The sequence below is a fragment of the Cygnus atratus genome, chromosome 3 (genome assembly GCF_013377495.2).
Source record: "Cygnus atratus isolate AKBS03 ecotype Queensland, Australia chromosome 3, CAtr_DNAZoo_HiC_assembly, whole genome shotgun sequence".
Lineage (NCBI taxonomy): Eukaryota > Metazoa > Chordata > Aves > Anseriformes > Anatidae > Cygnus > Cygnus atratus.
The window spans coordinates 92,006,517-92,018,773 of record NC_066364.1 but is presented as its reverse complement, the minus strand read 5'-3'; the positions used below and the strand labels follow the sequence as shown (position 1 = coordinate 92,018,773).

The window sequence follows — 12,257 nt, the reverse complement described above, 5'->3', positions numbered from 1 at the left end:
CCGTCGCAGCCATCCTAGCGGGTCAGCCCGAGCGCCGCTCCCGGATAGGCCGCGCGACGCCCCGCCCCGCCCGGCCTGCCGCTCCCATTGGCCGCGCCGCGAGCCGGCCCGTCCCCGATTGGCTGCCGAGGCGTCGCTCCCGCTCTGCCCGCTGCGGGGCCGGGGGAGCTATTTTCCATTCCGCGGGGGGGGGGGGGGCCGGGAGGGGGCCCCGGCGGAGCGCACGGCGCGCGCCCAGCGGCAGGCGGCGGCGGGACATGGCGGCGGCGCTGCGGCAGCCGGAGGGGCCCGGGGGGCCGCCGGGACGGCGCTGAGGGGCCGCTGCCCCGGCACGGCGGTGCGTGGGGACGGGACGGGACCGGGACCGGGACCGGGACCGGGGCGGCATCGGCGGCCGCTCCTCGCCGCCGCAGGTCCGGGCAGGGCCGGGGTGGCCGCCCCGGGGAGCTGCCGCGGCTGGGGGCATAGCTCGGGGCGGTGCTGTGAGGGAACGGCGCGGTGCTGGTGGCGGTGCTGGTGGCGGTGCTGGTGGCGGTGCTGGTGGCGTCAGCCCCATGGCTCGGTGCTTGCAAGGAATCACGGCCACCTGGCCTGGCACCTGGTCAGGGCATGCATCTGGGTGGGCAGCATGCAGGAGTTACGCTCCCCTTCCCTGAACACGTTCGGAATGCTTCTCGTTCTTTTTTTCATCTCTTCTAAAGCTCAGTGAAGTTTTATGAGATGTTGCTGTGATTGTAACCGGTGGTTTTAGGCAGTGTGTGCACAGCCAGATCGTCCCACGGGGCACCACTCTCCCTGCGTGTGGGATACAACCCCTGGTTATGCCATGCCAGCCCTGTGATGAAAAATACAGTGCTTTTCCACCAAAACTCATCCCATTATGGCCTGTGTTGCTCCCTTTACTTTCGTAAATGTACAGCTTTCCCACGTAAATTGCAACAACTCGAGGGTTATTTTTGTTGGTGGTGCTGTGGTATATTCCTACAAGAAAGTGTTTTTAGGGTAGATGTAGTCCAAGTGAGCTGTTTGCAGGGGGATGACATGAATGGAAAGTGCTACCCGAGGTTGCGTTTATGTAACCTTATTTGAAATTGAATTTGCACAGAAAAAGACTGGCTCTCATAGTAATTGATCTGTCTCCTCCAGAAGGCAGTGAGCTAAACATGTGTGTTGGATGTCAAGATGAGAGTGGAAATCCTGAGGGTTTCATTGTGGCTTTAAACTGTTGTGCAGGAGGCTGCATGCTGCATTATCGTGGCTATCCAAATACTTCACGTGCTTTGAATACATCTGAGTGTTCTGTTTTAGATAAGAGTTTTTAATCATAAAACCTTTTGTGTGGTTATTTTGTTTAAACTTCAGTTTCTTAGAGGCGAGCAATTGCATGTCAGGGTGCTTTTTTTCTTTGTAATCTTATTAATATCGTATGAGGTAGGGCCCAGTGCCGGAAGGAGATTGTTCAGTTGCTGGACCCTTTGGTGTGGACTTGTTTAGAGAATCGGTGTCGTAATGTGGCTTCCTAGAAGTGCTTTTGTTTTTATTAAGGAATTACAGAATGAGGGTGTGATTCCTACCTTCCTTTCATGTAAACCTGGTTAGCTTCAGCTAGGGATGCTGCTCCAAGATCACTCTTACCAAAGAGTCTTTTTAGTCCCATTCCTCCCCGCAAAGTGTGTTTGTGCATCGCCGAGGCTGCAGTTTGTGTGCCAGAAGCTTTGAGTGCAGAGAGCCACCGACCAGGATGGGATGTCCCTTCCCAAGCCCACTTCTGGAGGGGAGTTTGGGGTTGTGTCACTGCTCTCTCGGCTCTCCTGACTCTGCTGCTGAGCTCCTGTCTCGTGTGGGCCTCTGTGTGCACGGACGGCATCAGGGCCGGTTCTTAAAGTGTGTTGCATCCAGAGGAACCTGGAGGCTGGTTCACATCGTCTCGCATCGCCCAGGTTTGTGCCGTTTGAGGCCTCCTGCTGAAGCTGTTAGGCTGTGCTCGGCCTGGGTATAACCCTGTTACCTTATCAGATGCAGACTTTGGAGGTTGCGGTCGTGAGATACTGGCAGGAGGTAAGTAGCCACAGCGAACTACTGAAAGGAGGCAAGTCTCCAAGTTTGTAGCTGCTAATTCATTCGGTTATTAACCTGCAAGCTGGGATGCTCAGATGGACTTGATGTTAAAGCAATAGCCTTAGCCGTGGGGTCTACATAAGGACAGATTTGATTCTCTCTGCTGTTTTTGTACATTAATAACTACGGCAGAATGAATTAAATAGACTTCTAGGATGTATTCTGAGTCAGTCTGAAGCGAACTGTAAAAAAAGGGAAAACAGAATGAGTTTGAGACCTGATGGACTGAGCTGCTGAGATTTGTTCTGATTTTCCAGTTTGCCTAAATGTCTCGTGTCTACCCCAGTTCCAGAATTGCATTAGCAATTAGTAGAGTGAACTAGTAAATTCAGACAGCTGGTAGCATGCAGTAGCTGTAGCTTGACATGACTTCATACGTATGAGAGCACTGGAAAAATGGCTGGTTTAGTCCTTGGGGGAATATCTAGAGTTTCTCTTCTATTACCCTGGTAATGATGGCAGGTACATCTAAGAAAGAGAGAGCAGATGGAAGAGATTAGGAATCAACTGTGTTCAGTTACAAATTTTGAAAAAATCGTCTTTGCAACATGTGAAACCTGTCACTCTGTGACAAGGTTCTCGATAGATGGCTGTTCATCACATTTGATGTGGCAGTTCATGTTTCCCTGGTGGACTAATAATCCAAGGTGGTATGATGTGCATTTTTCCGGCCTCATTCACGGTGTTTAAAGCTAGGCAAGGGATGTATTTTAGTCTCATCAAAGGACGGTGATGATTTTTGTTACTAGCTGTAAACCACCTCCTCCTGTGACAGCATGTTGCTAAATAGCTTGGTTTTTAGTAGAGACAAGATTCAGATGACTCCATGCAACTTCCATACAGCAGGTATATAATTTTTAAGGTTTAGTTAAAGTGGTGGTTTCATTTATTGCTACAGATAGCGAAAACAAACCTAAAAACTCAGAGGGGTACCTTTTTCTGTTCTGAAATGTACATGTCTGACCTGAACGAGAGAAAGAACTTCAGATGCTAGGGGTTCACCATGAACTCCTAAAATAGTGATTCCTGGAACAGGCTGGATAGCGAAATAATTCTCGAGTAGCTGTCAAAATAGCTCTCTTACTTGCCTCTGTTTCCCCAAGAGCTCCCTAGTGCCTTCAGCCTGAAGGGGAAATTAGCACTTAGCATTTATGCTGTGGTATTTATGCCCTGAGGCTGCATCAAGGCCACGGTGCCGGGTCGGCTGGGCGCTATCTCGGTGTGCTGCGCCTATCCTCCGTGCAGTCCTGCCCTACGCCGTGTGGAGGTGCCTGCGAGCTCCTCAAGGGGCCTGCCTCCATCGGAAAAAGGTTTCCATCGATGGCATTGGGATCCCAATGATTTATCCACTTCGCTGATGTTGCTAACCTGTGCTTGGCACCAAGATGCAGTCGCTCCGTTAAATACGAAGTGCCCCGAAACGATGTGTTTTTCTATGGTTTAGCTGTTGGGCAGCTTATTTTAATCTTTGAGCTATATCTAGTTTAAAAATTGTATTTAAAGTTTAGCAAATGTATGCTATACCTTCTGGAGCCCTTATACTTTGTCAGCTCTATAAATTAACTCTGACACACTGAATATTTTTCACCAGCTAACGTAGCTGTTAGTTAAGTTAAATAAAGGAGAAAAGCCCACATGCTCTCTCCGTGCATACAGCTGGACATCTCTCTTAAATTTTTCAACAAAAATGAAATTTTGATTGCTTTTTAAAGCTTCATGAATACACTAATTGGTGAATCATCTAATGTGCAGTTTAGTTTCAGGAAATATGTAATGGCTCACTAACTTCACGGTTATAAGATTATGCAGACCTTCTGAAAATCTCAGTAAGAAAATGTGTGCAGTGGTGGTGGCGGCTGATATTTTTGGCTGTGAGCGAGGTTGGCTAAAACTCAATGTAGTTCTGCGTAGTCTGCACTAGTTTATATGGTAGAAAACCCTTTGAAGAATTATCTGGAAGGAAGAAAGAGTAATTTTACAGGTTTATCTGCTCGTGGGACCTTAGCCAGGTTTTGTTAAAGAGATTCGCAGTCAGGAACCTCTCCTGGATCTGTAACTAGTCCTGGATAACGTGGCAGCCTGTTCTTCCTTGCCTGCACTTCTGCACAGATGTGGTTGGTGAGTTCTTCAGCCTTCATGTTGGACAGCTGCAAAAGGCTTAAAGCCTGTCTGAAAGGCTGGGGCAAGGAGGAGAGGTGGAGGCTGCCCGGATAAGTAACGCTTCCCGAGGGCGCTGGAGCATCTTCTGTGCGCAGCCAGATGAGGTGCGTTCCTGGTTAGCATATAGTCAGGTAATACCCTGATGTGTTATCCCCCGAGGTGCTCAAGCCAACAGCCTTTTCACGTGAAGGCTTGGGTCTCTGCAGGAGTCTCTGAGGAATCAAGCAGTTCAGCAACCTGCTTCCTTCCTCTGCTGCACCAAGAGGAAAGGTAAATTTGCACGGCGTAAGGTTTCTTTGTTAGTTTCTCTAACACACATTCTCACCCGTCCAAGATGCCTGAAACACGCTTGGCATGTTGTTGTAGTGCAGGACCGGGTGTTGCAAGCCTTGATTTCGTACGGGAGGAAGCTCTTGCTGTGTTGGGAAGTGCTTCACAAGCTTGTTTCTGAAAAGCCCATGATGAAAATGAAAAGTGTACCTACAGAGGTGGAATTTAAAAGGTCGCTTAAAAAATGTAAGTACCTTGGAAGCAATATAGAATAGGTTTCCTGCAGTGCTAAATCAGATGACAATTTTTGTTCCTGCTCAGCAGAGTGAGTTCTGGTAGTAATTCTGCGGTCGGCATGGCACCCTGCTGAAGTCCTTTGGGCCTCAGCACTGGAGGCCGGCCTGTTAGTCCTACGTGTGAGGGACGCCGGGGCCTGGCACGTGGCACCTTTTGTGTGGTTCCTTTGGGTGAGAGAAGCTCAAGGGCTGCGGCCGGAGGAATTAGATTGGCCCCATGGAGACTACAATAAAACTGATGGGGATCATCTCCTAGAACATTTGTCCTTCAGCAGCAGAAACGTAGGGCGCAGAGGCTGCTTGCGCCAGTTTGACGTGATTTTCGTTGTGAAACTTAGCTAGCTAGGGACGACAATGTTTATTAGGGCAGACCTGCAAGTCCCCTACCTCTGGCAAAGAGCTTCAGCACCAGACCTCCCTCACCAAGACTCCTCTGACTTTTGGTGTGTTGAATCCTATCTGCTTTTCTATCTGTGTACCCTCCCTGCCTCCCCCGGGGCCTTGGTTTTGCTGCGGGGCCTGTGAGGCAGTTTGATTTACGGACTGGCTCGCTCATGGAAAAAGTACCCTGTTGCTGAGCTTTGTTTTTGGAGAGCTTTTAAATTTGACTGGCCTCTGTGGAGAAGGAAGTATTTTAACTGTTCCAGCAGTGCAGTCAGAGGTCTCTCGCTCTTTTGAAACAGCACATGGATAAAGTGGCCGAGCATTAGGCCGCAAACTGGTGCGGAGGCTTTGTCTGGTAGCTTTGGGTGAGCTCTTACACTGCCTGGTTGCTGTCCTGTTCGCTTAGTTCCTTAGTTCTCACTGCTCTGTTGGGGAATGTTGAATTATATACTTCTTTTTAACATGTTAAGCCTCACTTGGATAGGAAGAGGAATTCAATTAAATATACAAATAGCATTTTAAAATTGGTGTGTGGTTTAATTACTTCAGATATGCTGCGTAAATAGTAAAAAAAAAAAAAAAAAAAAAAAAGAAAAAAAGGTAATTTTGTCAAGACACACTTTTCATTTAAAATTTGCTCGGGAAGTTAAAAGCTTTTGTGCCTTACTGCGTTTTGACTTGGTAGCCCTTACTTCTCTTTCATTGGGCTTACTGCTCGGAAGGGGAAGGTATTCGTCTATTTTAAAGCCACCAAACAGTTTCTCCATTTTTTTTATTCAACCGGTCCATTTACTCCGTGTAGGCAGGATGGCTGTGATGAAGCTGTGAGCAGGAGAGTGATGCTGCTGCTGCCACCCTCTTCCCCACACCAGGCTGCTCAGTGAAGGGTTGCTGAGCCCTGCTGTGGCCCCCCCCGGGTGCTGGAGCCAGCAGCGGGTGCCCCATCGGCCTCCTGCGGTGTAAGGAAGTCTCGAATCCAGCCTGTGAGGTTTCTGCTGCCAAGGGCTCCTTGGCTGTCCCTGCAAGTTCTCACCAGTCACTTCTACCCATTTGGCAATTTGATGCTCCTTAAAGCTTCAGCAGCAAGCATGAGCTGCTCTGATTTTTGCTCTATTTTTATTTATTAGTTAATTGCAAGCCAAGGTCTTAATATTGATTGCAATAGTTCTAGGTAGATTTGGATATAAAGTGGATTTTAAACTAAAGGATCAGGTCAGCTCTGTCTTTAAAAGTGTGTGTGGCATATCTGCTGAAGTTCCTCCTAATTACCACCATCCTTATGGTCTGGATGCTGCATTTAGTAAGGCAAGGAGTTTGACAGCAGGATCTCTGGTTCTTATGGATGTGAGACAAATTATGTATCATAATTTACATTATTAGGTTAAGAATACTGTTAATATTGTCTTGGAGAATGCAAAGGTAATAAGTACCTCTTGGTTTGAAAGGGTGTCGGGATGTGATACGAAATATTTCACCTGCTCTTGTATTCCTTGCTGGGCACGTGTTGGCCTGGTAAGTCTGCTTGTTCGTGCTTGCTGCTGTTACTAGTTCGTGGCATGGCTTGGCTGTCAACAAGGTTCGGTCTTGAGTAAAAGCTGCCTTACATTTCTAGAAACCGTCTGGGATGATAACATTGTGCTTGTTGGTTTCTGTTGATGTTTTAGTGATCTTGAGAATGTTTGAAGTAGGCTTTTGGAGAAAATCTGAACTTACTTTGGAAATCTAACGTAGTGTGCATTGCTAAAATTGGTAGAAGTAGACTTTCTGATTCTGTCTGGCTTGGGTATGGAAAATAAATTTGTGTGTGTATATATATAGTTACACACACACACACACACACACATATATATATATATATATATCATATTGTAGTAATAAATATAATCTGGCAATTAGTCTTCCAGTATGATGATTTCAGAATAATTCATGTCTTTTGGTCTTCTGTGGTGTTCTCATGATTCAGTTAACACTTTAGAAAGTTCATTACTTACATCTACAAGGCGGTGTATATCCCACAGGTATTTTTATGTCCATTGAATTGTACTCTAGCAAAATTTATTTGAATAAACACAAGGATTCTTTCAGCTTGGCTTGATCTACTGTTTCTCTTTCCTGAAAGTAAAAGGAGGAGCTGGGAATCCCAGCATTATAAAACTGCTGACATGGCTGTGCTGTCAGAAGTGAGAAAACTGCTTTGCCTCGTGAGTCTGGATTGACCAGTGTCAGTTCTCCTGTGCAGATGGTTTGGGTCTGTTGCTGTCTCAAATTTCATGGGGTCTGAAGCATCTGCTTAGAGGGTTTTAGCGTTGCGGTCAGTAGGACTGTCAGTCGTACATGCATGTGATGAGGTGGTTTTGTTCCCTCAAATTCCTTTGGGTGTGAAACATCTGTTAAAGAATTTTTAGTATTTTGGTCAGGAGTGTGACTAAAATTCAAAACTACCAAGTAATTGCACTCACCTGCTGCTCAAAGTTGGTTATGCAGATGAGCGATGACCACTGCAACGAGAGCAAGTTTTTTGTTTGGGCCTTGCTGGTTTGGCAGAACAGATACGGACTGTTTGTAGACACGAGCAGAATAAGCAAGAGGTTAGGGGCCTTGAGGTCCACGCTGGTACGGTAGTTTGTCTGAAAAAGTTGTCATCTTGTATTTTAGATTAATGATTGGACATGGTATGGCATGTAGTTTTGGAGAAAGCTTTTCATGGCCGACAGTAGAAAAAAAGCTAAGTAATTCAGGCAAAACTGTCTTTCTGTTGATTAAATTTATTTCTGGGGCTAGGTCTGGAAGCTAGTTTCTAGAGGCTAAGTGTGCAGCCCAAAAGCCTGAAGTCTCCCTGGTTTTGTGCTTGTTTGGTTCGTCCTTCCCCAAATCTGTTGATCACTGTAGTACTTTTTTCTTTTTTTCTTTTTTTTTCTGTTGAGAGCTGTTTATTTTATTTTATTGTGACTAGTCTTAATCGTGACTCTAAGAATGGAAAAATTTCTTCTTGACTCTCTGTATTTAACTGATATTGGGAAATCTTCGCTGGTAGTGAGCTCCAGAGGAACTTTACAGCCCTGTTTTTCAGCAATACAGCTGGCTTATTTGGGGAGAAAATATATTCTTGCTGAGTGTCACAGATGACACCAGATAAGCTGAAGAATTGCTGTTGTACCTCTTCTGTATATGGTTTGTAAGAAATAAATGACTTTCGTCTTAGTCCTGTAAGTTCTTGCTTATAGGCTCAAAAGTTATGTTATGGAATCACGTTTTGTTCCAGTTATGCAAATAATTGCCTTGTTTTTCTGGGTAGCAGTAGAAACGAAGTAAAAGATCCACGTAGCCCATGAATTAATTCTAGGATGTTTTTACAACTTTAGTCAAATGTGAGAGATGAATCAATTTTGTACCAGGCTCAGCTAATTGTCTTAATGCTAGTGAAGTTAACGTGGCATACCAACAGTATATCTGAGCATAGTTCAGGAATATGTCATCCCTGTGTTTGCTTTAAAGCCTGTAATAAGTGGAAAGAATCTAGATTTGCCAGTTTCATAATTGACAGAGGCAGGTATAATTTCACACAAGTTTCTTAATGGGACATCTGCAATGACATTTTCTGTTTTCCCAGGAAATACTGGCACTAAAATTTTTATTTTTTTTTCTCAGAATCCCAGATAACAGCAAATAAGTGAACCTGAAAATTGTGCAGAAAAGATTATTGTGATGTAGGGAGATAACATGCTGTACAGCTGTGGCTTGCAATTTGTTCATTTCTATGAAATTTCAGAAAATTATATTCCGTGTTGTGAACGTTGTGCTCTATCTGACAAATGTTTGATGCAGCAAAGATGTACAACGAAGTAGTTCTGCCCTTGCTGTGCAGTACAAACCCAGAAAGAGGTTACTTGTGGTCAGGGTACACGTTCAGTTTTTTTCCTGTAAACTCCCTGCTCCTATCTCATTTTGTGAGATCTCACAAATGTTGGGCTTAGTTTGTTCTGTTACTCACAGACTTGCTTTTCTTGGTACTGTGAAGTTATAGCTTTAATGCCAAAAAATCTACTTTGCAATTTAATTTTGGCTGACCTGATGAGGGTCAGTAATTATAGTTACTGTTTCCAGCAAGTTGAGTTTTTCCAGCAGTCTTTCTATGAAGAATGTGGCTGTAGATTAATGGAACAAAAAATTGAGTCAAAACCTGTTTTTTCTGCCAAAGTCAAACATAAGAGTAGGTGCTAGTAAGGTTTTCAAAGCTGTTACCTAGTTAATTTGTAGATCTACTGTAAGGTGGTGCTCAAGGAAGTGTAAAACTGATTTAATTTAGTGAGAAAGTTATTAGGGTACAGCTCATTTTGTTAAAAAATAAATAAAAACAACTCATAGCAATTTTGTGGAAGTTTTTAAACTCTTAGAGACCGATCGCTGTTGAAACACTTTTAGAGCTTGCTGCCTCTGCGCTTCCTACCAACAGCGAGGCTGTCATCTGGAAAGCATGGGACTCTGTCTTTTTTCAAGCTCTTCTGAACTGGGAGAGGACAGTAAGTTGGGGATTGTTGATGTAAGAATATGCTGACGACACAGGTTGCTCACCGAACAGGATTCCTCCTATTCTGTCTTGGTAATTCACGCACATGGCTGAGCAGGCAGCATCCTGCCCTGCTTCAGGATGACCACTGAGTAGTGTACAAAAGTACTCGGCTGATGCCTGGCCTGAAGGATCCTTTATTTCTGCAGTTTCGTTAATCTCGGTGAGTTTTCCTGGTGCTCAGGGCTCGCTCGTTACAAAACACCTTAGTACTGGTGTAAGGAATGATCTGGAGGTGAACGCTTTGCAAATGTAGCTGAGTGTTTTTAGCATGGAAAAGTAGTCTAGATCTTTGCTGTCAGAGACCCTCACGGCTCCCTTACAGCAGGGATTATAGGGGTGTTACAGACACAGCTATAATGGCAATAATTCTTGTGCTTAATTTGGGGCAGCGATGGAAGCCAAACCAGGGCAGGAATGTCCATGTCCAGAGCTAGCTCTGTTACAGAGCTTTGCCAGGTGGGCCTACCAGTACAGCACCATTCGCAAATCCCTGAAGCACAGGCGAACCCAGTGCTGCTGCTTCTCGTTACCTCTTCATTTAGCCTTGCAGATATATTCTACAGTAATTTTTGGTACTGATTTTGGAGTTGAACCGTGTATTTAGATGTTTAATGGGAAGTGATTGTACCTCAAAATCTGAGGTTTGCGGAAACTTTGGTGTGACCTCTTAGAGGTTATTGCTAACAGATTTATCTGTTAAAAGCAGGCTCTGATCCCAAACAACCAAGCCTGTATCCTCTCGAATGGTTTTTCAGGCGATGGTGTGTTGTTAATGGTTTATGAACCTCTCCCAGAAGGTACTTAGGGATAAATTCCTGGCTCAGGGGGCTCATACCCGAATCCTGGGATGAGTAGCTGAGCGTGGGTAGTTAAATGTAATCTCTTGCTGCCTCTATGCAGGAGCCAGCCCTGGGGGTCGAATAAATGCATGCAGAAGATTGCTAGTCAAATGGGTTTGCAAGCTGTCCTGTACGTGCAGGAATTAAGCAGATAGCAGTGAACTGTTTACTCCTATTCTTCAGCTGTAGCATGGGAGTCTGCACCAGGGAGACAGAGTTGGGCCTCCTTGGTGAGGAGCGGCAGCAAGGAGCGTGCCATAGGGTAGGGGAGCAGAAGGATAGGAAACAAAGCTCAGGGTGAGCTGAAGGGAGCTGAAGCTTGTGGCATGTCAGCAGTCACGTAACTGCAGGCGGCCGTGATGCCTTGGACACGATCCCTGGGCTGGGATGCAGTGCCAACAGGTGGCTGCTCTTGTGACTTCTGTCAGGTAGAAAGGCCGCATGAATGCGGAAATCTGCTGAAAAACACACAAAACGTTCCAAAAAAACAACAGCAAAACCAGCTAACCAGCCAACCGATATTTGGACGAGGGTGTAACTGTGGACCGGGTGTAGCTATATTCAGCAGTATTCCGGTTTAGGCTGGCTGCAAGTAGTGCTCTTCTCTCTTTCCATGATACTTCAGCTGGCTTTAAATTGTCCCTAGTGGAAGGTCGAGCAATGGTATGCGAAGTAAACAGTCGGGGGCCGTGGCTGGTCTGGTCTTTATTTCTGTGTGTTCTGAAGCTAAATGGGACGCCCAGCACTGCTTGGAAGAGGGACGGAAGAGTGAAGAACCACCTCTTCTGGTCATTGCCTTTTCTTACTGTTGGAGTGGGGCTTTTTCATCTTGAAACCATGAGGAGTCTTGTCTGCATGGGCTTCTTTAGCTCCTTCTTACCGTGGGTCTAAGAGTCTGCCATTTTCTCTGATAAATTCAGAGAATAGTGTCACCCGTACATGTCTGTGTTGCATCACTATCTCCTTTCCCACCTCTATGCGCTACTCTTAGGATGGCTGTGTCCTATCCCAATTTACAGTATCGGTGCCATTAGATCTTCAGATTCAGTACAGTGTCTCTGAGGCTCGCTAAGGTCACTCTGGTTTGTCTTAAATGTAGTATTTTCTGGAGAAAACAGGACAGCATAGGGGGGCTAATGTTACCTGATCTTTTATCCCAATAAGCAAACAAATAGTTGGAGTTTTCAGAGAGGAAGATAACTGTTTCATGTGTGTTTGCTGGATCATCCCGTTCTGTTTTACCGAGCCTGATGCTGGCAGTTACACGGAAGGTGACTCTGAGAGCGCCTGGCTGCTCACCATCAGCTTCCAGCCCCACTGGACGAGTGGGGTAGCTGTGGTTCTGTATCACTGACGTGTTTTATTTTGTGGCACGGCTGTAAACTCCCCCAGCAAAGCGTGTTGCTGGGTAAGTGAGAATGGGAGCTCATACGTGAGTCATCGGTCCCAGCGGTGTTCTTCCTCCGTCTCTTGTTTCCATAGATAATAGGAAGTGTTGGACAATTTTTAAGAGGTGCTGCGTTCAGTTGTTTATAACATTGCTGAGCTGTAATCTTTTGGACTGAAATGCTTTATGCCTTTTCTTTGCCTTGGGTTTGACTTTGTTTAAAGCTTTCAGCC

At 45.7% G+C, this 12,257-nt stretch overlaps 1 protein-coding gene across 2 annotated transcripts in view; it reads left to right on the top strand.

The window, feature by feature from the left end:
* The first annotated feature begins 215 nt into the window (after positions 1-215).
* Positions 216-12,257, top strand: part of SOCS5 (suppressor of cytokine signaling 5) — a 29,275-nt gene continuing 17,233 nt past the window's right edge. The window contains exon 1 of one of the 2 annotated variants that reach the window (XM_035559674.2): positions 216-337. The gene's annotated coding sequence lies outside the window, so the exon portion shown is untranslated. Of the gene's footprint in view, positions 338-394; positions 414-12,257 lie in introns of those variants that run through there. The other variant, XM_050710117.1, reaches the window with a different exon arrangement.